General features: G+C 45.6%; 1 pseudogene across 1 annotated transcript in view; it reads right to left on the bottom strand.

Annotated features, from left to right (window-relative positions):
* Positions 1-1536: 1536 nt before the first annotated feature.
* Positions 1537-23549, bottom strand: part of LOC309847620 (kinase suppressor of Ras 2 pseudogene) — a 98427-nt pseudogene continuing 76414 nt past the window's right edge. The window contains exons 3-4 of the transcript XR_014316568.1: positions 5864-6004; positions 1537-1776 (exon numbers count right to left, since the gene is read on the bottom strand). The product of XR_014316568.1 is annotated as a kinase suppressor of Ras 2 pseudogene (transcript). The remainder of the gene's footprint in view (positions 1777-5863; positions 6005-23549) is intronic.

Genomic DNA, 23549 nt, shown 5'->3' on the forward strand with positions numbered 1-23549 from the left:
CTGAGGTTCTACAGTGACACCTAGTGGCGGAAACCGAAACAACCATGCCGATGGACCGGATTTAGCTCGAGTTTGCAGAGCGGATCCCTTCCAGCTACAAAGGCCCCAGAATTTGTGGGGGGATCATGAGGCTAGAGAGAAGCAGGGAGACTCAAGAGGAGCTAATAGCGGCAAATGGGGATTTGCGCGATGAATGGGAAAGAGCAAAAAAAAGATGATGTGAAAAAGAAAAACAAAACAAAACAAGCCTCCGATGTCTAAGGTACACGCTGGTTCAGTCGCTTAAGCGACCAACTCTTGATTTCCGCAGAAGTCTTGATCTCAGGGGAGTGAGTTCAAGCCCCACACGGGGGCTTACTAAAACAAAACAAAACAAAACAAAACAATCTCCAAAAGGAGTTTTCACCCTCACAAGATAGCAAACCCAAACTTAAGAAGTTTTAGCCTCTCAGGAAACAACCCTCTCTTTTGTTTTGCTAATAACTCCCGTGCCTCACCCTCTGGCCTATAAAAACGACTTCTCTGCGTGCTGGAAGGGATTCCGGCAGATTCATAACTGATCTCCAACTCATTCAGCTGATTTTTTTTTTTTAACAATTTGGATCCCAAACTGATAAAACAAGTCCCAGAGGTTATTTAATTGGGGGGGGGGGTCTCAAAATGTGCATGGATAATCGTAATCATATTGTTTAAAATCAGGACTCATATACCCATCTGTCTGGAAGACTTACACCAAAACTTTTTACCAAAATGACAACGGTAGGTTCCCTAGAAGGCAGAGCCTGGGATAGTTCTTTTCTTTTTGTTTATCTATTCTCTGCTTTGTTTTACATTGAGAGTCTATTATTTATGTAAAGAAAATAAGAAGTTAGCTGGATGTGGACCCAACATGCAAAGGCACTTAAGAATGTCTAAGGTAGGGCGCCTGGGTGGCTCAGTGGGTTAAGCCGCTGCCTTCGGCTCAGGTCATGATCTCGGGGTCCTGGGATCGAGTCCCGCATCGGGCTCTCTGCTCAGCAGGGAGCCTGCTTCCTCCTCTCTCTCTGCCTGCCTCTCTGCCTACTTGTGTTCTGTCAAATAAATAAAAATTAAAAAAAAAAAAAAGAATGTCAAAGGTATCGGGGGAACCTGGGTGGCTCAGTGGGTTGAAGCCTCTGCCTTCGGCTCGGGTCATGATCTCAGGGTCCTGGGATTGAGTCCCACATCGGGCTCTCTGCTCCGCCCGGAGCCTGCTTCGTCCTCTCTCTCTCTCTCTCTCTGCTTGCCTCTCTGTCCACTTGTGATCTCTCTCTGTCAAATAAATAAAATCTTTAAAAAAAAAAAAAAAAAGAATGTCTAAGGTACCAGTACCCTGACCAGCTCTGCACTCCCGGATTTCCATATCTGGGCCATTATTATCCAGAACCAAATGCCCTACCAGCTCCGCACTCCCTTGAGCACAAGCTTCCAAGAGCTGCCTTCACCCCCTCCGGCTTCGGAATTCCCCTCTTTGAGGAATTTGGTGAATTTGGTATTTCCCAACCAAAGCTGACTGTCTCATCCTGGCCTGCAGCTCAGGTGCAGAAATCTGGAGGAACCAAGGATGACGTGTTGGGGACGAGCCTCCGTCCCCAAGGCCTGCTCACCTGACATGTGGACGTTCCGCAGGCAGGTCAGGGAGGCATTGAGACGGGCACACTCCTCTCGGTTGGCTCCGTATTTCTCCACGGTCTCACACACCTGCTCATCTGTCATCTCCAAGAGGTCCTCCAGACTCAGCTGGCCGGGGGTGATCTCCTAGAGCAGGGGAGAAAGAAGTATCTCAGGAGCCCAGAGGGGAGGAGAGCGGGCTGAGCCTCCACACTGCCGCCTAGCGGTAGCTAGGGGGAACAGGCCTGGGCTTGCCTCTCAGCTTGGCCACTCATTACCTTGGGCAAGTCACTTACCCTCTCTGGGAGCCTCACTTTATTCATCTGTACAATGGGAGTCTTAAGTGTTCATACTTTGTGAAGTAGCCCCTTTTGTTAGCACACAGCCAGTACTCTATAGATGGTGGCAGTTAATTATGTCCTCCCTGAACTCCTTATGGGCAGTCTCCAATTCCTTCGTCTTTGGATGGCCCTCTGCTCAGCTTGGCTTACCCCAAATACAGGATGATCTCAGAGCAGAGCACACTGGATAGGCCTAGTCCCTTGATGGCTGTCCTCCCCCGCCATTCCCGTCTAGACTGGGGGTTTAGGAACCCTAAGGGGTGGTAAATTGGAACCCTATGTGTAGCTCGGTGCTGGAAATGAACCTGGATTTTCTTCTGAGCCCAACGGGGCAAGCCTGTGCATTCTAAGACAAAGTGGTAAGACTGGAGTATAGCATGAGGTGGGGACCAGGACACCTCTGGAGAGATGGACTGAGAACAGAAATGGTAGGATTGCCAGCTACAAATGTCCCTTCACCACCAGCAGCAACCACTCCCCTGCCCCCCATTTCCCAAAATGATGTGTCCCGGGATACCATGACATTTGTCAGACTTTGATATTTATGCATCTTTATGCATTTATGCATATTATGCATCTATATTCATATATATATACATAATAGAGAGACTTCATTTATAGCAGTTAATGGCATTCAATGTTTTTACACATATTATTTAAATAAGAATTTTAGACACCTAAAGATGGAGAGTCTAGTGTCCTATTGTGGGATACTGCTGCCCTCTTGTGGCCACATCTGTGTATTACAACAAAATCTAATACCTTCCCCCCCACCCCCTCACCAACCCCCAATACAGACATTTAACTGGCAGCCAGAAGGAGGAAAACTTCTTTTTTGCCTCAAAACAGATGCAGGGCAAAGGCCATGAAGCCAGATCAGTGCCTTTCCAACTCACTAGGGCAGGGAGCAGGAGAAAACAACACTTGAGTCATTTAGGGTTTTTCTCAAATAGGGACACATGGCTCAATAAACTCCACTTTCAGAAAAGTGATGGTCCAGGAACTGAAGGTACAAAACAAATCACATTTAGAGGGACTTATTCACAACCTGACAGATTTCTCCTCTTTGCTGCAGAATTCACTTGTGCATTTCAATTCTATCATTTACTCTCCAAATACTCAAATTTCCCTAAAATTTGGGGTCACAGAAAAAAAATCACATTAGTAATAACGACATAAAAAATGGACAAAGCCTAAAGAAACCCGGACTAACAGAGCAGATTCACTTCCATTCAATAAAGTGATAATAAACGAAAATGAAATGAATGGTGCACTGTTTTAAGTGTTTTTTGGGCTTTCTTTTAATGCCACAAAGACCCAGTAAAGTAGTACTTTCATCATCATCATTGGTCTGTAATTAGGACACTAAAATTCAGAGAGGTTAGACCACTTGCCCAGGGACGCACAGCAAGTAAGTCTGAACCCAAGCTGTTAACTTGGGAGCCTTGGCCATACTGCTGGTTCCTTCTCGGAAAGGGGCCTCTGGTGGACGCAGGCGGGAGCTGCAGGCAGAGAGCTGGAACCTCAGCGTTCCCTAGTTGGTGGACTCGGGATTCTAACAGACTAAGAGCCAGAGCTGGGGCACTTGCAGGCCAGGTAAATGAGCAAAACTCCCAAAAAGCCAGAGCCTGCAGGATCCGAAGGGGCAGCAGAAATCAGGTGACTGCCACTGGACAGGAATTCAGCTCAGTGTGCTCAAAAATTTGGCTTTTTCGAGAAGGCAGAGATCTGGGTTTTTTTTTTTTAATGCAAACTCTTTAAGCTTTTAAATATTGGCTCAAAATTTTTTTTTGCAAACACCGTATCAGACAAAAAAAAAATGTCTGTGCATCAGATTCAAGGGATACCTTGGGGGCCGCCAGGTTTCAACCCCTAGCTGAGAAGATTTTGTCTCTGTATTCACCACACTTGATAAATAAACAGTCCCCAAAGCCTCCAAAAAGGGGACTGGCCCGTGCAAATAAAATGAACTGTCCCTAGTTATACGTGACCTTTCATTTTTAGGCTATTCACATTGAAACTCCATCCTGGGGGGCACCTGGGTGGCTCAGTGGGTTAAAGCCTCTGCCTTCAGCTCAGGTCATGGTCCCAGGGTCTTGGGATGGAGCCCCGCAGAGGGCTCTCTGCTCAGCAGGGAGCCTGCTTCACTTCCTCTCTCTGCCTGCCTCTCTGCCTACTTGTGATCTGTCAAATAAATAAATAAAATTAAAAAAAAAAAAAGAAAGAAACTCCATCCTGGGAATGAGATAAAGGAACATAGAGTCATACAGCATCCAGTGCACATGCATGCAGTGCAGGGGCAGGGACAGAGGAACCTGTGGGTCCTCCGTCTAGCTCAGCATCTGGTGGGTTCTAGGAGAGCTCACATTAGAGGTCAAGGTCTGAAAAAGACAAAAGGTGGAAGACAATCTTCCAGGCCTCTTCAAGCGAGAAGGGTGTGCCGTGAGAAATGGTACTTGGTCCCGCAGGCAAGGGGAGCACCCCCTTGTCTACCCAGCTCAGCGAGTCCCCAGCAACAGAAAAAGGAGGAGAAAGCGCAGAGCTTCCCACCTGCCCCAGAGTCCGTCTGAGCTGCTTTCTCCTGTCAGCCCCATCCACTCCCTAGCAGGAGTAGTCGCTTCATCTCGGAGCGTCAGATTCTTGCTCTGCACAAGGGGGATCATTGTTCCCACCTCCAAAGATCATTGTGAGGGTCTGAACAGTCTCAATCGTTGAGATCCTGGCTATAAAGCCCTTAGGACAGCTCCTGGCCCCAAATATTCAGTGACCGGTTTTTATGAGGACTGGACTGGTCCCTGGAAACAATGAGGCCTTGGGGTCCAAGAAGGTAGGAAAATCTCTTTGTCCTTGGGATTTTAAGGATGTGGTCCACTCCGGTTACTTCCAGAGCTTTCAACAGTAAGAACAAGCTGACATTTACCGAATGCTATCAGGTGCCAGACTGCGTGGAACATGTTGGATGGATCATGGCATTTTATCATTCTAGTCACTTCAGAAGAGGAGGCAATCATTACCCCCATTAACAGATGAGAAAACTATACAATGGAGTATTATGGCTCCATCAGAAAGGATGAATTCCCAGCTTTTGTATCAGTATGGACGGGACTGGAGGAGATTATGCTGAGGGAAATCAGTCAAGCAAAGAGTCAATTATCATATGGTTTCACTTACTTGTGGAGCATAAACAGTAACACAGAGGACAAGCGGAAATGGAGCGGAGAAGTGAGTTGGGGGAAATTGGAGGGGGAGAGGAACTATGAGAGACCGCGGACCCTGAGAAACAAACTGAGGGTTTTGGAGGGGAGGGGAGTGGGGGATGGGTGAGCCTGGTGGTGGGTATTAAGGAGGGCTCGTATTGCCTAGAGCACTGGGTGTGGTGCATAAACAAGGAATCTTGGAACCCTGAAAAAATAAAATAGAATAAAATAAAATAATAAAATTAAATTAAATTAAAACAGATGAGAAACCTAATACCCTCAGTCTGTAGTGTTCACTATGGTGGCCACCAGCCACATTCATTAACATTAAATATAAGTAAAAAATTCCATCCATCAGCTCCAGGCACTAATCACACTCCGAGCACTCAAGGGCTCCCTTGGCGGTCACTGCATCAGAGAGCATAGATACAAAATATTTGCATCACTGCAGAAGTTCTGCTGGACAGACCCATTCTAAAAGGTAATGTGACTCGGCCGAGGTGACTGAGCTCATGAGTAGCGGAGCTGGAGGAAGACGGGGCTGAGCTCTTAACAACCCACTTGGACAGCATCAAAGATCCTCTATACCTTCGTCCAACACATTTTTTTTTAGGGCCTACTATGTGCCAGGCACAGGCAAAAACACACTGTTTCTGTCCGATCGGGGGCAGGGGGCAGGGGGCCGTCTCTGGTCACCTCCAAGACTTCCTTGCGCACGTCGACGATCCGGAACCAGTGCCGGAGCTGGGGGAAGCCGTCCAGCTCAGCGTTGCGTTCCTGAAGGGCCACCTTCTTTTTGCAGGACAGCTGACGGCTGAAGTACTTCACCAGCTTGCTCTGTGGAGACACAGATAAGGACAGAGAGCGGGTCTCAGAGGCACAGCCACGGGAGGAGAAGCAGGAACCTCCCTACGGCCCCCTCTCTGCCCAAACCCCATCCAAAGCCTGTTCTAAAGATGGATTTAACTGCAGGGAGGAGAGGCAAGCAAAAGGTACCACTTCTTCAGGGGGGACTTTTGGCTGCTGTCATGTACATTTCCACTGCACAGATTCTTGGACCAAAGGACTCCGCTTCTAGGAACTCACCTACAGACGCCACACTGGGCCTGATGACTGTAAAAGAATATTTCTTCCAGTTCTCCTGGCAATGGCAAAAGACTGAAAACACCTTGAGAGTCCATCAGCAGGAGACTGATCTATCCAGGGAATTTTACACAAGGGAGCACTAGGCATCTATAACAAAATAAGGAAGCGCGCTATGTACTAGTACAGAACCACGTCCAAGATACATTGTTACACAGAAATACTCTCCAGGCATGCGGGAGATGTCAATGTCTACTTTTATGTATCTTTGTAAATGCAGCCACTCTCTGGGATTTCTAATAATCTAGGAAAGGGAAGAGGGACGTGGGGAAGAGGTGTGGAAGAAACATTTTTTGTTTCTTACTTTTTTTAATTTGTACTTGAAGTAGCGTGAACACACTATATTATATTAGCATCAAGCGTACAACCTGGAAATCCAACGATGCAGGGCTCACTACCAGCAGCAGAGACGCATAATGACATTTGTCACCACATCAAGTTATTACAAAGGTATTGACTCTATTCCCAAGGCTGTAGTTTTCAGGGTGTAAGAGGTACAAGCTTCCGGTTGTAAAAGAAATAAGTCACGGAGATGAAAAGTACAGCAGAGAAACATTTCACGGAAATCCTTTTTGTACTTCGTGAATCTGAACTCCCATGCAAATATTCACAAATCCACAAATACTTTTAGAATGAGATGGATATGAACTCATGCTATGGAGAGATGCCATGACACGAGAAAGGAAAACTAGTTCTGTAAAAACTAACAACATCTGGCACACATCTGTCACTTCCAATGTATTTCTAAGGACAGTGTTGCTGTAGGGCTTTATCCTAAAGAGATAATTAAGAATATTCACAAAGCTTTGCTCTAAATGGAAAATAGCCACAAAAAAGTGGAGAACCACCCAAACCTTCCACAATAGGGGGTGATGTAAGTACATTACAAATATATCTATATGATGGCATATCATTAAAAATAATATATCAATAAGTATAATATAATGTACAAATAATGCATTAAAAATTTATAAAACTATACATGTACAGATGCACAGAAAAAGCCTTGGGAGGGTATATAACAAAATATGAGCAGTAGCTATTTCTGAGAGTGAGATTATAGGTGATGAAGATAACTCACATTAATAATTATTATAGTTAAGATTATTAATAAATATTAAGATTATTGATAGAGATTTTTTTCTATTTGCTTCTCTACAACAAAATTAGAAAATACAAGATATATATATCATCTGCTTATTAATGGGAAAATGTTCAGATGGGCTTGGCAAAATTTCTTTAACACTGATGCTATCCAGTGTCAGCAAGAATGAGAGAAACCATTGAGAATTGAGAATGCCACTGGCGGGCAATCCAATTTTTGTCTCAACATTTTAATATTCTCACTTTTAGAAAACCACCCTAAAAAAGACTTATTTGTGTGTGTACATAGGATAAAATGGCTCATTACCGCAGCACAATAATTTTAAAAACTTGAAAAGGTAGACTGATACATATTGAGTTGGGAAAATCTCCAAGATTTTCCTCTTCCGTGAAAAAGCAATCTGCAAAGACAGAATATAATGTGATTACATTTGTATTTTTAAAACTCTGTGTGTGTTGGGGCGCCTGGCTGCCTCAGTTGGTGGGGCACATGTCTCTTGATCTCGGGGTTGTGGGTTTGAGCCCCATGTTGGATGTAGAGATGACTTAAAAATAAATTCTGGGAGCACCTGAGTGGCTCACTGGATTAAGCCTCTGCCTTCCACTCGGGTCATGATCCCAGGGTCCTAGGATCAAGCGCCGCATCGGGCTCTCTGCTCAGCGGGGAGCCTGCTTCCTCCTCTCTCTCTGTCTGCCTCTCTACCTACATGTTATCTCTGTCTGTCAAATAAATAAATAAAATTTAATAAATAAATAAATAAATTCTGGAAAACAAGGTTTAAAAAGGCACGTTAACCAAGGGGTGCCTAGGGACGCAGTCGGTTAAGTATCTGACTCTTGGCTTCAGCTCAGGTCGTGATCTCCGGGTGGTGAGATCGAAGCCACGTGGGGTTCTGCGTTCAGCATGGAACCAGCTTGAGATCTTCTCTCTCGCTCTCATTCTGCCCTCCCCACCCCGGCTCTCTCTCAAATAAATAAATAAAATATTTTAAAAAATAAAAAGGTACATTAACCCAAAAATTAAGTATGAATGAATTCCAGCCCATCCAGAGGACAGAATCCTGTATAAACTTTCATGTGGTGCATAAAACAATGAATTTTGGAACACTGAAAAAAATTTTTAATTTAATTTAATTAAAAAAAATAAAGTACATTATGAATTTAAAAGCAAAAAAAAGGTAGATTTTGCTATGAAACCTGTCTCCAGCAGTTACCACTCTCTCTATCAATTCTAGTAAGTTTGAGGACAGAAAAGACCTCAGAATTCTAACTTCCTTCACCGTGCAGAAAAGAAACTCTGGCAATTAACAGCAAAATGAATCTCTCAGACCCTGAGATGGTGCCATTTCTTACTCGCAGTAAACGTGCCGGCAGACGTGCTTCCTTTGCGCTGATTTAAGTTCGGGCTTATTAGTAAATGCGGAACTAGAAGAGCACACCGTGAGATGTGTAAGCCTGATGATTCACAGACCTGTATTCCAGGGGCAAATGATACATTGTATGTTAATAAAAATAATAATAAAAAATAGAAGAGCAAAGTATGGAACCAGAAAAAGAACTCTACTATATAAAGTCTTTAATTTTTTTTTTTCCCACTCGGCGTCAGGAAGGGGCTGGAATCTTGGGCACCAGAATCAGGCTAACCTGGGCTCCTCAGCCTCACTGGGCTCCAATTCCCACTATGAATGACCTCAAGCAAGTTTCAAAACTGCTCTACACCTCGGTTTTGTCACCTGGAAACCAGAGGTTTAAGTGTCCCTTACTGCACGGGACTGTGGGGAGAGTTTAAAGGAATTATTCATGCAAAGCTGTGCTGAATGTCACAGCAACAACGAGGCTGACTTTGTGCCCCACAAACTCACAAGCATCTGCCACAGTTTCCTTGGAGGGGTCCTGCCCCAAACTTACCAACTCTCAGTACCAGCAAAAGTCTTAGCTAATAAATTAAAGTTAATCTGTGTCAAAATATATATTCCTTAACAAATGTATCCTTTCTCCAATGTTTAAAATGTACAGTTATACTGCAAAGAAATACTTTTAAGTTGGATTAAACTAAAATCTGTCTCCCTGACTCATTATTTAAATCCTCATTCTGAAATTCATAGGATTTAAATCGAACCAACTTACAGAAATTGCTTAAAAGGAATACATGCTTATTTTATTAACAATATCTATAAATTTGGAATTTCTGCTAACTGAACTTCCTCAAGCTTTTCACCTAAATAAATCAAGTTTTTCTGTTTATTATTTTATGCCTATATAGGCTCGTGTTGAATTTCAAATATGATAAAAGAAATAAGAATGTGGCTTTTTTTTTTAAGATTTTATTTATTTATTTGACAGACAGAGATCACAAGTAGGCAGAGAGGCAGGCAGAGAGAGAGAGGAGGAAGCAGGCTCCCCGCTGAGCAAAGAGCCCGATGTGGGCCTAATCCCAGGACCCTGGGATCATGACCCGAGCCGAAGGCAGAGGCTTTAACCCACTGAGCCACCCAGGCGCCCCAAGAATGTGGTTTCTTGACATAATAATAAAAAAAAAAAAACCAATGTGGTTTCTTAAAGGAAGGAAGGAAGAAAGAAAGCAGTGTCAGAGAGCCAGTGACATCCTATCTCTCAAACCTTTTTTTTTTTTTTTTTGGTTTTTATTTATTTAAGTATGCTCTACACCCAGTGTGGGGCTCGAACTCACAACCCCGAGATCAAGAGTCACACGCTCCACTGACTGAGCCAACTAAGTGCCCAGTCTCTCCCACTTTTGATTAAGCTTTCATTATCACAGAAGACTGCAAAACCAGACTGAGGCTGGATGGGGCCAAGGAGCCATGCCACGACCCCGCTCAAACACACTCTTGAAGGGCAGATCTCCCAAGTATGGGTCACAACGATCACTGCAGATATGGCACTGAGTGACAATGGGTTATATCAAGGAGACAGTTTCTGTCCAGTGATGCTGTCTTTAACATCTAGCATGTGCTGATCTCTCTCTAAAACAGAGAGCAGGACACAGACTCATAGCCTTGGACAGGTAACAATAGCGAGCGTGATGCAATGACCCTGGGTTTTTCTGGTTTGTCTGTTGTTGTTTTTTAAAGGTTTTATTTATTATTTGTCAGAAAGAGGGTGAGCACAAGCAGGGGGGAGGGGCAGGCAGAGGGAGAAGCAGGCTCCCTGCTGAGCAAGGAGCTCAATGCAGGACCCCATCCCAGGACCCCGGAGATCATGACCTGAGCAGAAGGCAGACCCTTAACCGACTGAGCCACCCAGGTGTCTTGTGATACTACTGTTTTTATTGTGTTAAATTTTCTCAATTGCCTTCCATTCATGGCAAGTGATACTAGTTTTCCATTACAATAGTTGCATAAGGTTTGTATTTTTTTTTAAGATTTTATTTATTTATTTAACAGATAAATCACAAGTAGGCAGAGAAGCAGGCAGAGAGAGGAAGGGAAGCAGGCTCCCCGCTGAGCAGAGAGCCCGATGCAGGGCTCCATCCCAGGACCTTGGGATCATGACCTGAGCGGAAGGCAGAGGCTTTAACCCACTGAGCCACCCAGGCGCCCCACATAAGTGTTTTGAATGTGTGTTTTATTTAAATACATGTGTGTTTTGAAGAATTGAGTCAGTTTCAAGAACATACACAGACATGGCAAAAAGCGCGGTCATGGTGTCAAACTTATGAGCTGGGGAAATGCTGTTCTATAGGCTATCATTCAGACTCAGACATTATTCAGGGCTCAACTGTAGTCCATTTCTTCTCCCTTGCCTCTTTCTTTTCCGTGTGATGCCCTGAACACATCACCTCAAATGTGCCCCTTCTATGATTTTGTCCAGGTTCCCCCATCTAAAAGTGCTTTCCGTACCCACATGTGGTTGGTTGTAAAGATGCCCTGATTCCTCTACACCTCCTGCCCCCATACCCTTTGCAATGTGCCTTTAGATTTCACTCACAAGGGGCACCTGGTTGGCTTACTGGGTTAAGCCTCTGCCTTCAGCTCAGGTCATGATCTCAGGGTCCTGGGATCAAACCCCGCATTGGGCTCTCTGCTTGGTGGGAGCCTGCTTCCTCCTGTCTCTGCCTGCTTCTCTGCCCACTTGTGATCTCTGCCTGTCAAACAAATAAAATCTTCAAAAAAAGGAGAGAATTCACTCACAAACAAGGCAGAGTCGATGCCCACAATCCTCCAACCGGAAGGTTCTTGCCTCAGCCAATAGAAAAAGGCTTTGCATGGCTCTACTTGCTGCCTTGGATCAGCCATGTCCATGAGAATGTGTCCGTGCCAGTCAGTTAATCCGCTGAAGGAGGACCATGGAGAGCAAAGCTAGGTCTTCCCCGACATCCCAGACAGAGCCAGCCTTCTCATGTCAGACAACAGCCTACTGCTACCTGGTTATTGGCCGTGAGTGAGCCCAGCCAAGATGAGAAGAGCCGGGGAATCGGCGACCGATCCCCAGACGCATGGTCAACCAACGGTCACGTCGTCTGCAACTAAGGTTTTTTTTTTTTTTTTTAAGATTTATTTATTTGACAGAGAGAGAGATTACAAGTAGGCAGAGAGGCAGGCAGAGAGAGAGGAGGAAGCAGGTTCCCTGCTGAGCAGAGAGCCCAAGGCGGGACTCGATCCCAGGACCCTGAGATCATGACCTGAGCCGAAGACAGCGGCTTAACCCACTGAGCCACCCAGGCGCCCTGCAACTAAGGTTTTATGGTTGGTCATTAGGCAGCATTACTGGGACGCACAGCTGACCTACACACCATCCCATCAACTCCGAGAAATCTGACTTTTTCTCCAAAGTTCATCTCAAACATCACCTTCTCCAGCAAGTCTTTATCAAACCTCCCCTGGCATTGCATTTTTCACTTAACTCCGTTATAACATTTACCATGGTTTTTTTTCTTGCAGTATAATGGGCTAATAATGAAGACACTGGATATTTTAAAGGGTTGAGGAGCCCTTTCCAGACTTGGAAGCACCAATAAAATAAGAACAATAATAGAAATAAAGGTACCATTATTGAACACTTCATGTCGATACAGCCACAAACCCCCAGGGGCTAGACGCTGTTACGATCGACATTTCACAAATGGAGAAATTAGGCACAGAGAAGTTAAGCCTTTTGTTCACATTCTCACAGCTAGTTAAGTAGAGAGCTAAGATGAAACCCAACCTGATTCCAAGGCCACAATATTGCAGAAAGGATAGATTTAATTTAATGTTAATTAGTTAACAAGCACCTGTGTGTCTTTTCCTTGTGGAAAAAGCTAGACCATTTAGGATAAGGCCAAAGCTTCCTCTGTGGTCTTCTTCTCCCTGGACATAATGGAGGTAACCACTGAGACTAGCTTGACCTTCTTCTACGCCTCTCTGCACGTCCATACTTGTGTGTGCGTGGGGTGGGGGTTGTAAACTCTGCAATGTAGTTGATGTGTAGGGTTGTGGGTTTTTTTCCCACATAAATTGAATCTTACTTTTTTCACCCAGTTGCAAGCCTTGAGCATCTTTCCCTTTTAGTTCACACAGATCTAACTCATTGCTTTTAATCTTCTGCATGAGGGATTCCTTTGATTCCAGGGTCAAAAGCCAATGATGTGAGCAGTTCTGTGATGTCCGCTGGGGGCATCTATGTCGGCTATGACAGAGCATTTTTCAGGAAGAACAGCCCCGAGAGAAGCCACCATTTACTAACTGCTTGCAGTGAGCCTGACCCAGTGGGATAAGTGCTTTGAATGTGCCTGCTCTGTTTTAATCCATGCAGTGGTGCTGTGAGGGGGCATTCTGAGCCCATTCTATGAACGAGAACACTGAAGTGGCAAGAGTTTAAATCATGAACCCAGATCCACAAAACTATAGAAGTTGGGGAGTCAAGGCAGGAGCCCAAACCTCTCTCCCTTTACCAGGATGCTGCACTGAGATGCTCATGGGTCCTTCCCACTGGACTGGAAATCCAAAGCCTTCATGGACGCCTCACTCATCTTGGAAAGGCTTCCAGGTATTATGGGAGAGGTGAGTTTCTAAATTCCAGTTCTGAGGCTTTGGTGATTCATGTTTGCTCCCTGAGACTCTACTGTCTCATCTGTAAAATGGGCATATACCACCTTTCCTCACAGGCCTGCTGAGACATCACAGGAGATGCTGTCTGTGCAGAAGGCAGCCTGAGCCCTCTTCCGACCCAAGCTCCGTGTCCTGGCTGTGGAAGGAATGCTTGAATTCTGGGAGGTGTTTTCAGCATCACCCCGAGACTGGACCTACATCTGCCCAAGACCAAGAATCAAGGGGCACCCCCACTATGATGCATTAGGAACGAGGGAGACAGAGACGGGTTCAGGAAGCAGATAGAGTAGGGAAGAGAGGCAGGGAGGGAAGCTACAGGACCAGGGCTGCCCCTCGAGGCAAAAAAGGAACAAGAGTCACTTTTCGGGACAAGAGCGCAGCTAATCCGAGCAGGGAAGAACCCAGAAACCTGCCCCGAGTGTGAAGCTGGACTAGGCAGAAGTCAAGCAATACTTCCCAAATGGGATGCATTCCTCTGGCAATCAGCCGCTTCCCCTTCCAGGTCCCCAGGGTTGGTGGCATCGGAAAATTGCAGCTGTTGGCCAACAGGGGTTCTCCCCGAGCCAAGTGCTGCAATAAACACTTCTTACGAATTGTCTTTAGTCTGCACAGGGACATGATGATGTAGGTCTAATTACTGACCCCATTTAAAGTTCAGAAAAAGGGCGTCTGGGTGGCTCAGTGGGTTAAGCCTCTGCCTTCGGCTCAGGTCATGATCCCACGGTCCTGGGATAGAGCCCTGCATCAGGCTTTCTGCTCACCAGGGAGCCTGCTTCCCCCTCTCTCTCTGCCTGCCTCTCTGCCTACTTGTGATCTCTCGTTCTCTGTCAAATAAATAAATAAAATCTTAAAGAATAAATAAAGTTCAGAAAAAGTTAAATTCCATCTCTGGGTTATCATAGGTGAGATGTATTTGCTTATTTCTGGACGTGTATATCTTATCATTTTTTTCTTAAGCTTGAATTGCTTATAGGATAACTAGTTACAAACCTCATGAAAATCAGACACTTACCAACAATAAAAACATGTGGGACCATGGCCAATGTCAGCCACTTCATTAAATATGTTCTAGAGTTTTACTGCAGTTCATTTTTAATCCATGCAACAATGCTAGCTGGGAATGGTTCGATTAGACACCACATATGTGAAGACTACAGGAAATCGTGTATTTAAGGCACTTAAGCAATACTTGGTGTATATATATATATGATACATACAGTGTCAACCATTTCATTAGGTTTGTATATAAAAGTTTCTGTATAACCCTATATTATACATTTGACAATTATATATAACTAAACTGTATATAATTATATATACTATATGTTATACTTAGTATACATTTTATATAGTAAGCATATAGTATATACAGTATATATAGATATATAGATATATAGATAAGATATCAAGTATTCTGCTGAACATTTCATATGCATTATTTCATTTAACCTTTGCAACCCCGAAGATATGCCCATTTTACAGATGAGGAGACTGAGGGCCACTGAGCTTTAGCAGCTCTCCAAGGTATCAGATAATTTTACATATAAGTTTCCTCTTTCCCCCATTCCCTGACCATAAAAATCATCTGGAGGACGTGTCTGTTCAAAAATCAACCTTCCAGGCCCATCCCTTAGGAAGCCTGGTTCAGTGAATCTGGGAGGCCCCAAGAATTCATAAAAACACACGTACCCCAATGACACTGTGAGTCAGTCACCCATCTACGGTCTAAATTATGGAATGAAAGCAGTTTGTTTCTCTGACAAGCTTAAGCATCGGGATCCTTGGACAATAAAACCGGGGCAGAAACCTAGTTCTGGAGGCCAGTGTGGCACCTGGGCGAGCAGCCCCCTTCCAGAGCGGTGGGCTCCTGTGGGCAGCAAGCATTCACTGCGCAGCTCCAAGGGACAACACCCTGTCCAGGGCCCCGGGGAATTCGAAGAGCTGTCTGCCTCCAGCCAGGCCTGCAGGGGCTCCCAGTGGCGCAGAGACTGCTGTGCCAACACGAATCAAGAGGCCGGATGAGAGGAGTCAGAACGGAAGGGCAGCCAGGCTTCAGCACCGGCCCCAAGGATGCAAAACGAAGAGAACGGTCTCGTGGACAGCAACTCGCCATGACCACAGGATGGTAATGATGGGAGTTCTATGTTTATTCTAGGAGAAGCAAGGCCCGCCCTTCATTCTTTTACTCTGTGTACACACGTGCGCGTCCCAAGTGCGTGTATGTGTGTGTGTTTGGGGGTTCAAGAGCGAGGGATATGAAATCAGTTACACGTCCTAGGGCAGGGCTCTTCAGCTCTGCTAGTGTGGCCTGAAGACTCGTGCTCTGAAGGCTGTGAAGGCTGGGCTCCTCCAGATGAGTGCCGAAACCAAGAGCATTTAGTTACCTGGAGAGCTGTTTGAGTGCTTTTCTGTCCGCTGAAGCTAGTACCTTCAAAGTGAGGCTTGTATTTTGTTTGGATATTTCGGTCTCCTTCATTTTCTGCTACATCATTTTATCCTATCTTACAAAAGCATTGGCTACAAAGTACCAGGAAAACAAAAAAGCTGTTTCTTCACCCCAGAGGGCAGGATGGGCACTGACCTCCACACTCAGACAATTTCAGCGAGGAACCTGAATCCCCCTACATCACTAAATAACCTTCCAAGGATTCTGCCTTTAAGAGCACCACAGCAATGCTGAAGTCGGTGTTAGCTTGTTATGGGCATGCTACAGATGGGAAACCAAAGTTCAGGGCCATTGGAATCCTGCCCGAGCTCACAGGACTAAAGCAACACCAGGTCAGTATTTAAACTCAGGGTCCGATTACCAAGTCATGTGCCCTCTTAGCAATAGCTCTCTGCAGAAGCAGAGGGCCCAAACAGCCTAGAGGTCAAGGTTGAGAAGCACGACTGGAAATGTGTCTTTGTATGTCCTCACCCTGCCAGGTGTCCTAATTGATTTTTAGGTCACCCTCAATTCAAGTCCATGCAGAACCGAACCGCAAAATGTCCAAAGGGTCCACCTTCAAGGGAAGAAACACAGGGTTCCCGGAAATAGCACAGCCATGCTGAGCCCGCCACCTGCCCTCGCCTTGCCCTGCCTGGGTGCAAAATAAGGACTCTGGGCCCCTGGGGTGGGAAGGATCCCAGAAGTCTTCAGAGAGAGGACAGAGGGATGTAGTTCTCCAACTCTACACCAGGGGGCAGCCTGGCACCTTCCACCGCAGATGGAAAAATTTCTCAGACCCTCCTGGATGCGAGCACCCTCAGTGTCTTATTACCGTACTCCGTATTAGCATGATGGTAAATTTAGCAGCATAAACAACAACAAAAAAAAAATGTTTAAAGTCAAGACATGTGACTGAGCTATAAATAATCATGTCTGAAATCTCTAATGTGAAATGGGGAACTTTTCACTTAGACTCTAAAGCAAGATAAACCCGGGGACCCGTGGGTAAGACCCTGGGGTTGGGTTCGCTTAGCCCCAAGCCATCACTGTTTACGTGCTACTTTGTTTTGTTTAATTTGTTTTAAGTACTCTCTACACCCACTATGGGCTGGAACTCAGGACCCCAAGATCAAGAGTCACATACTCTTTGGACTGAACAGGCCAAGTGTCCCTTAGGTGCTATTTAAAAATAAAGAAAGAAAGAAAGAATGAGAGAAAAGGAAGGAAGGAAGGAAGGTAGGAAGGAAGAAAAGAAAGGCTAAGGCAGAGAAGATCTGTGTGATCTTTCACAAATCATCTCTCCTGTAAACCACATGGCCATTGTCTAGGGGAGCACCTCGGCTCCCACCCATTTTACACATAAGGAAACTGAGGCTCCGAAATGCAGCATAACTGGCCTTAAAATCCCACAGATGAAGAGGCAGACTCCACAGCACCCTGTCCCCCCTCAGGGCTGCCTGTCAGCAAACAGCCCACTATCGCTGCCTTCTGGCAGACAGGCACCGGCTCGGCTCGCAGCAGAGAGCTGAAGCCGCGAACCCACAGCGTCCCCGCCTCTGTGCTCTTCTCGCTGCCCAGAGCGCTCTCCTCCAGCTGCAGGCACAAATGGCACTTTCCTACCCTTCGGGTGCCACCCCTTCCCAACCGCCACCCCCCCCACCCCGTGTCACCATCACACCACCCTGCTTTCTTCCTCTGTAGCACTTATCCTTAGCCCACAAATGATCCTGTTGATTGGTTTCCATGGTTACGCCCCCCATCAGCACCATCACACACACACACACACACACACACACACACACACACACACACCCATCAGAATGCCAGCTCCAAAGAGCACCACAGGCTTGGCCTCAAGCGTGCAGAGCTGTGTCTGGCACACAGTCAGTCCCCGGGACATTTTTCTGGGTGATTCAACGGGGTTTGGCGGGGGTTGGGGGGGCCAGGCCTCTCCCAGGAAGTCCCAACCCCTTTTCCAGAGGGTGCTGCTTGTTCAGAACCGCCCCCCCCCCCACCAACCCGGCTCTGCGGCCAAGGTTCTGCGTTCCCTGGGCTGCTGCGGGGCCCAGCCAGACGCCCGACGCCTTCCCGCGGTTGCCAGGACAACCATTGTCATAACATCCCTGGCGCTGGGCTCCCGGGGCCAGCTGACAGGGGAGAGAATGATTTGACTCGCTAACGTCTCAAGTAACTGGCCGATTTGCATCCACAGGCAAATTCGTCGCTGAGGGCTGGAGGCCTGGGATAGGGCACCCTTCCTTCTCTTCCTACCCCAGATCCCTTAGGGCGGCAGCATCCCTCGGTCCAAAGCAGACAGGACCCACTACCAGTGGGGGGTGGTCCCCCAGGAATGCTGGATCCACGCCTACTCTGTCTTCAGGGGAAAATGCCCACTGCACGCTACTTGGGGGTAAAGCCCTCAAGGCTGCTGGTGGCTTTCCTTTTCTTTCCGTTATTATTACTAACAAACATGACAAACAATGGAGGCAACTTCACTGATTTAGTTAGCACTTACTAGATGCCAGGCCCACTGGCAACTTTCTCACGTGGTCATTATTACAATTTTAATATTTATGCTATAACAGAACACTCTCGAATACAGTAGTGTATCTATATACTGTATAATATATATTTGCACATAAATCATAGATAGGGGTTCATAGACATATAATACATCATATAATTAGAAATATAACAGTATGTATACTATATGCATATAGTATGTACTTCTAATGGTAAAACTGACATTTGTTGGTCCTTCTTAAATGCCAGCCTGTGCCTGTTTCACTACAATGATGCTGCCATCAGTACGCTATCATACAGTAATAAAGTCATAAGCATAACCTTAGCTAAGTTTTACTGAGCACTTACTATGTGCCAAGCACTGTGCTAAGTTTATTACATACACACACAAAGGGCTGAGAGCCCAATTATCCCCATGATGAAGGTGAGAAACAGGAAGCACACAGTAACAGTGCAACTTGCCTGAAAGTCACATGGAAAACAGGCAGGACCAGAGATAGTCCCCGCGCCGGCCGGAGCCTGTCCCATTCCTTATTTCCACACCACACCTTCAAGTGGTCCAAGGCAGCTTGCAGCAGAACCCCCTCGGGACAGTGTTAAAAAAACACATTCAGAGTCCCCGCTCCCCGCAGCCTACACATGCGGAGTCCAATGCTCTTGGGGACAAGGGGGCTTCTCGTTTCTTTTAAACAAGGTCCCCAGATAATTCTGACAAAGGCAAAAAGTCCAGAACCACTGGCTTCACTTTTTTTTTTTTAATCACTCATTACCACTGCAGTGCCAATTAGGTGATCTGATTAAATTAATGAGTCTTGAGGGGCTGAAATTCCAGAGAGGGCAGTTCCAAGTGATGTACGTAGGACCAACGATCCTAAAAAGGAGAAGACGTGGGGAGGAAAATAAGACGCAGGTCCCCTAAGACAAACTTAGATGTGACCACAGGTGTAACCACTCCCAATCTTTTTGGAACGGGGAGGGCCTTCGTGAAGAGTAATAAGTAATAACACGAATTCTGTCCAGGGCTGACTTTGGGGAGAGCAAACAGTCCGTCTAAATTACCTCCCACTGCCCATCTCCCCGACCCCCTCCTTAATCATTCACCAGGGATCAAGATGTGCAGAGAAACATAAGCTCGTAGGGTAGGGGCCCACTTTTGTACCTACATTTTGAACCATGAGACCTCCTGGCACGTAGCAAAGATAGATAGAAAAGAAAGAAGGAAGCCAGGGGAGGGGAAGTCAGGGGAGGGATGGGGAAGGCATTGCTCTAGAAGCAACATAGCTGGGGAGGATTCAGGCAGGAGTTCTGGGATGCCATGTCTGTGGTCCCTGGACAGCTGGGGGGACAAAGCTAGATGTCACTAGTAACCAAAAACATATGTGAAGGGTCTGCCCTAAGCAATACATTGCCTTATTATCCACTGCCCGAACTATAGGAGAAGTAGAACTAAGACCCCAGAAATAAAGACCAGACATATCAGGGGGAAAAAACCACAAAACACTTATGCACTAAAAGTAAGTCTCTTTTGGGCAAATTCTTCCTTTTGACCATGGAAACCTGTTCTGCCCAGTCCCACACTGCTCGATAGACCAGCCACTCAGCACATGTGGCGATGAACAGGGAAATAAAAATGAACTAAAATTACACAAATATTTAACATAGCAAATTAACAGGGTGAGAGCATCCTATGGACCCCACTGACCAAAAACCCAGAAAGCATCCCTCATGGCCATTATGTGACATCAGACAATCACAGAATTCAACTCCCAAAAAATGTCATTATAATTGGAGCTTAGAATTGTGTGAGACAAACTAGTTTCCTTAATGGGTTAGCACCTTTAAATTCTGAGAAAATATAGAAGGAATAATAGATATATTTAAGGGGCTCCTGGGTGGCGCAGTGGGTTAAAGACTCTGCCTTCAGCTCAGGTCATGATCTCAGGGTCCTGGGATCAAGCCCTGCATCGAGTTCTCTGCTCTGAAGGGAGCCTGCTTCCTCCTCTCTCTCTCTCTGCCTGCCTCTCTGCCTACTTGTGATCTCTGTCTGTCAAATAAATAAATAAAATCTCTAAAAAAAAATTTTAAAAACAGACATATTTAAGATAATTAAACCCACAGCATTGCTATTTGAATGAAAGAGTCCGTGCCTTTGGAATATTTATATTCTATTCTCTTAAGGTTTTAAGCAATTTGGCCAGTTAGAGTAAGAATTCACCTTTCTTGTTTGATACATGTCATTGAATAACTGATTTATATGTGCATTTGACATTGAAATTGTATTCAATGTAGATACACTATTAGGAAGTGGCTTAAGGCCCAGCATATTTGCAAGTTTGACTTTTTTAGATTTCTATGTGCTATGTAAATAGTTGGGAAGGCTTGTATATCAACAATTAGAGCACTTTTTAAAAAACTCCTGTATATCACATTTGTAAATAGAGGTTACATTTTTTGGCGATGTTTAATTCACTACAGTTGTCAGTGGAAGCAAAGAAGATACAAAATCCCCTGGATGTGACTGCTGAAATTTCCTAGACTCACACAAACACAATAATACTGTATATGCACTGAATTAAAAACACAAGGAGAGGGGCACCTGGGTGGCTCAGTTGGTTGGACAACCAGCTCTTGCTTTTGGCTCAGGGCATGGATCTCAGGGTCCTGGGTTCAAGCCCCGTGTCGGCTTCTGTGCTCAATGAGGAGTCTGCTGGGGGTTATCTCCCTCTGCTCATCCTCTGCTCACATACACTCTCTCTCCAAAATAAAAATAGGGGCACCTGGGTGGCTCAGTGGGTTAAAGCCTCTGCCTTCAGCTCAGGGCATGATCCCAGGGTCCTGGGATCGAGCCCCACATCAGGATCTCTGCTCCGTGGGGAGCCTGCTTCTCCCTCTCTCTCTGCCTGCCTCTCTGCCTACTTGTGATCTCTGTCTGTCAAATAAATAAATAAAATCTTCAAAATAAAAATAAATATAATCTTTTAAAATGTTATTTAAAAAACATAAAGGGAAGAAGGGCATGTAACTTTTTCTGTAAAGGACATGGCGTTAATAAATTAAATATTAATTTTAAAACCAAAATGTATTACATGCAAGTGAACACTCAGTGTCAGGTGCACTAACCACATTTCAAGCACTCAGTAGCCACATGTGGCCGGTGGCCCGTGGCTGTTGTGCTGGACCCCACAGATACAGAATACATCTATCATCTCATGGGGGAGGGGGAGTTCCTCTAAACCACACACATAATTTTGGCAGAGCTCTTGGGAATGAACACTCCAAAGCCCTTTCTCCTCAATGCACAATATAACTTTTTCCAAGATTTGCAGGGCTGGGATATCTGGGGGGCCAGTTGGTTAGGCATCTACCTTCCGTTCAAGTCATGATCCCAGGGTCCTGGGATCAAGTCCTGCATCGGGCTCCTTGCTCAGCAGGGAGCCTGCTTCTCCCTCTGCCTCTGCTTGCTGTCCCCCTGCTTATGTTTTCTCTCTCTCTGACAAATAAATTAAAAATTTAAAAAAAAAAGAAAAAGAAAAAGATTTGCAGGACTGCCTCAATGGAAAATGCAACGAAGGCCCCCCAAGGACACGAGACAGGTATATACAAAGACAACCTGAGTGGGAGAGGTTAAGAACAGAGCAGGGAACACTGGCCGTAAAATTTACCCCAGAATGAAGAGAAATGTATAAAATCCTTGAGAAGGAAGGTCAAAAGCTATAAACATATCCACTAACCCCTCTCCATTTTATTTTATAAGGATAGGAGGATTTTTGGCAAATTCTCAGTATTACTGTCACCTTGACCTCCACTCAATACTGAGCAGCTTTGGGTGGGAAATCAGGAAGTGGTTCAAGAGATTTTGATTTTTTTCCCTCCAATTGGTAAATTTCACACACACAGAAAAAGATTCTGACCCCAAAATACAGCTGGAAATTTCCAGGTTAGCCAGAAAATGGTCCAGCCAAGATGAACCATACAACATCACTAAGTCCTCTGAATGCACAGACGCTGAAAAGACTAGAATCAAAGGTGGGGGCCCGGCACTCAGCTCCCTGCTCGGCAATTAAGTTGCTGTGGGACTTCTCACAGGCTCCTTTTTCTATCCATTAAATGAGAGGTTAAAAAATGGTTGCTCTCCAGAGTGACTCCAAGTTCAAAAATTCCAGGATTATTCCTGTAGGTGATGCCAATGGGGGAGGGGCAAAAGTATCCTTTGAAGGTTTACACTAGTCTCAGCTTTGCTGGGCAAGGAAAAGCATGTTTGCGGGTCTCTGTGCTGCACCTGGGACCTTAGCAACTGTGTTCAAAAGAGAACACTCGCCAGGCAGGTAGGGCTCAGGGTTGGGGGGTGAGCCTCCTGGTTTTGCATTGTAAACAAAGTAAGCTCCAAGCCGGGAGACTCTCACACCCATGCCTACCATGGATGAGCAGAGGGAAATCACAAAGCAAGAAGAGTGCCAAGCTGGGAGTTGTTCAGAAGACCGGATTGCCATCTGGCTCTCTCCTGACCAAGATGCTAGAACCTTGCTCAGGCAATCACTTAAGCCAGTGCTGTCCAGTAGGACGTCCTGTGACGGTGGCAATATTCTACAACTGTCCCGTCCAAGATGGTAGCTAGTGGTCACATGTGTCTATTGAATCCTTGGAATGTGTCTACTGCATATAACTGAGGAGCTAAATCCAAAGTTGTATTTAATATTCATTAATTTGGCTTCAAATAGCCATATGCCACTGACCAGTGGCTACCATCTTAGAAGCAAGATGTAACGTTTTCTCCATAGTGTTTCTTCTCCCTATTTTCTTCCCCCTCAGCCAAAAGCTGTATCTAGTCTTTTCTACTCTCTAGGTATGTTTAGGGGTTGAATAAAGGGATGACTAGAGAGAGGGAAGGATTTGCTAAGAGAAGGTCCCTTCAGAGATGTGAGGTGGTTCTGTCAAGCCAAGTTTGGGGCATTCTCCCACTCAGATCCGTTATGGACAAAGGCCCAAGGTCCTGACAATGTCACCCAAGACCTTCCTTTCCCATGGCCTCAAGGCTTTCCATTTTCCCCCCAAAGATGTATTCTATAGATTCCCAATGCATGCTGAGTACCATCCGAATGCCTTACCTGGCCTGCAGCGCCCTGCCCACTTCTCC

This window comes from Mustela nivalis (assembly GCF_964662115.1).
Source record: "Mustela nivalis genome assembly, chromosome: 14".
NCBI lineage: Eukaryota > Metazoa > Chordata > Mammalia > Carnivora > Mustelidae > Mustela > Mustela nivalis.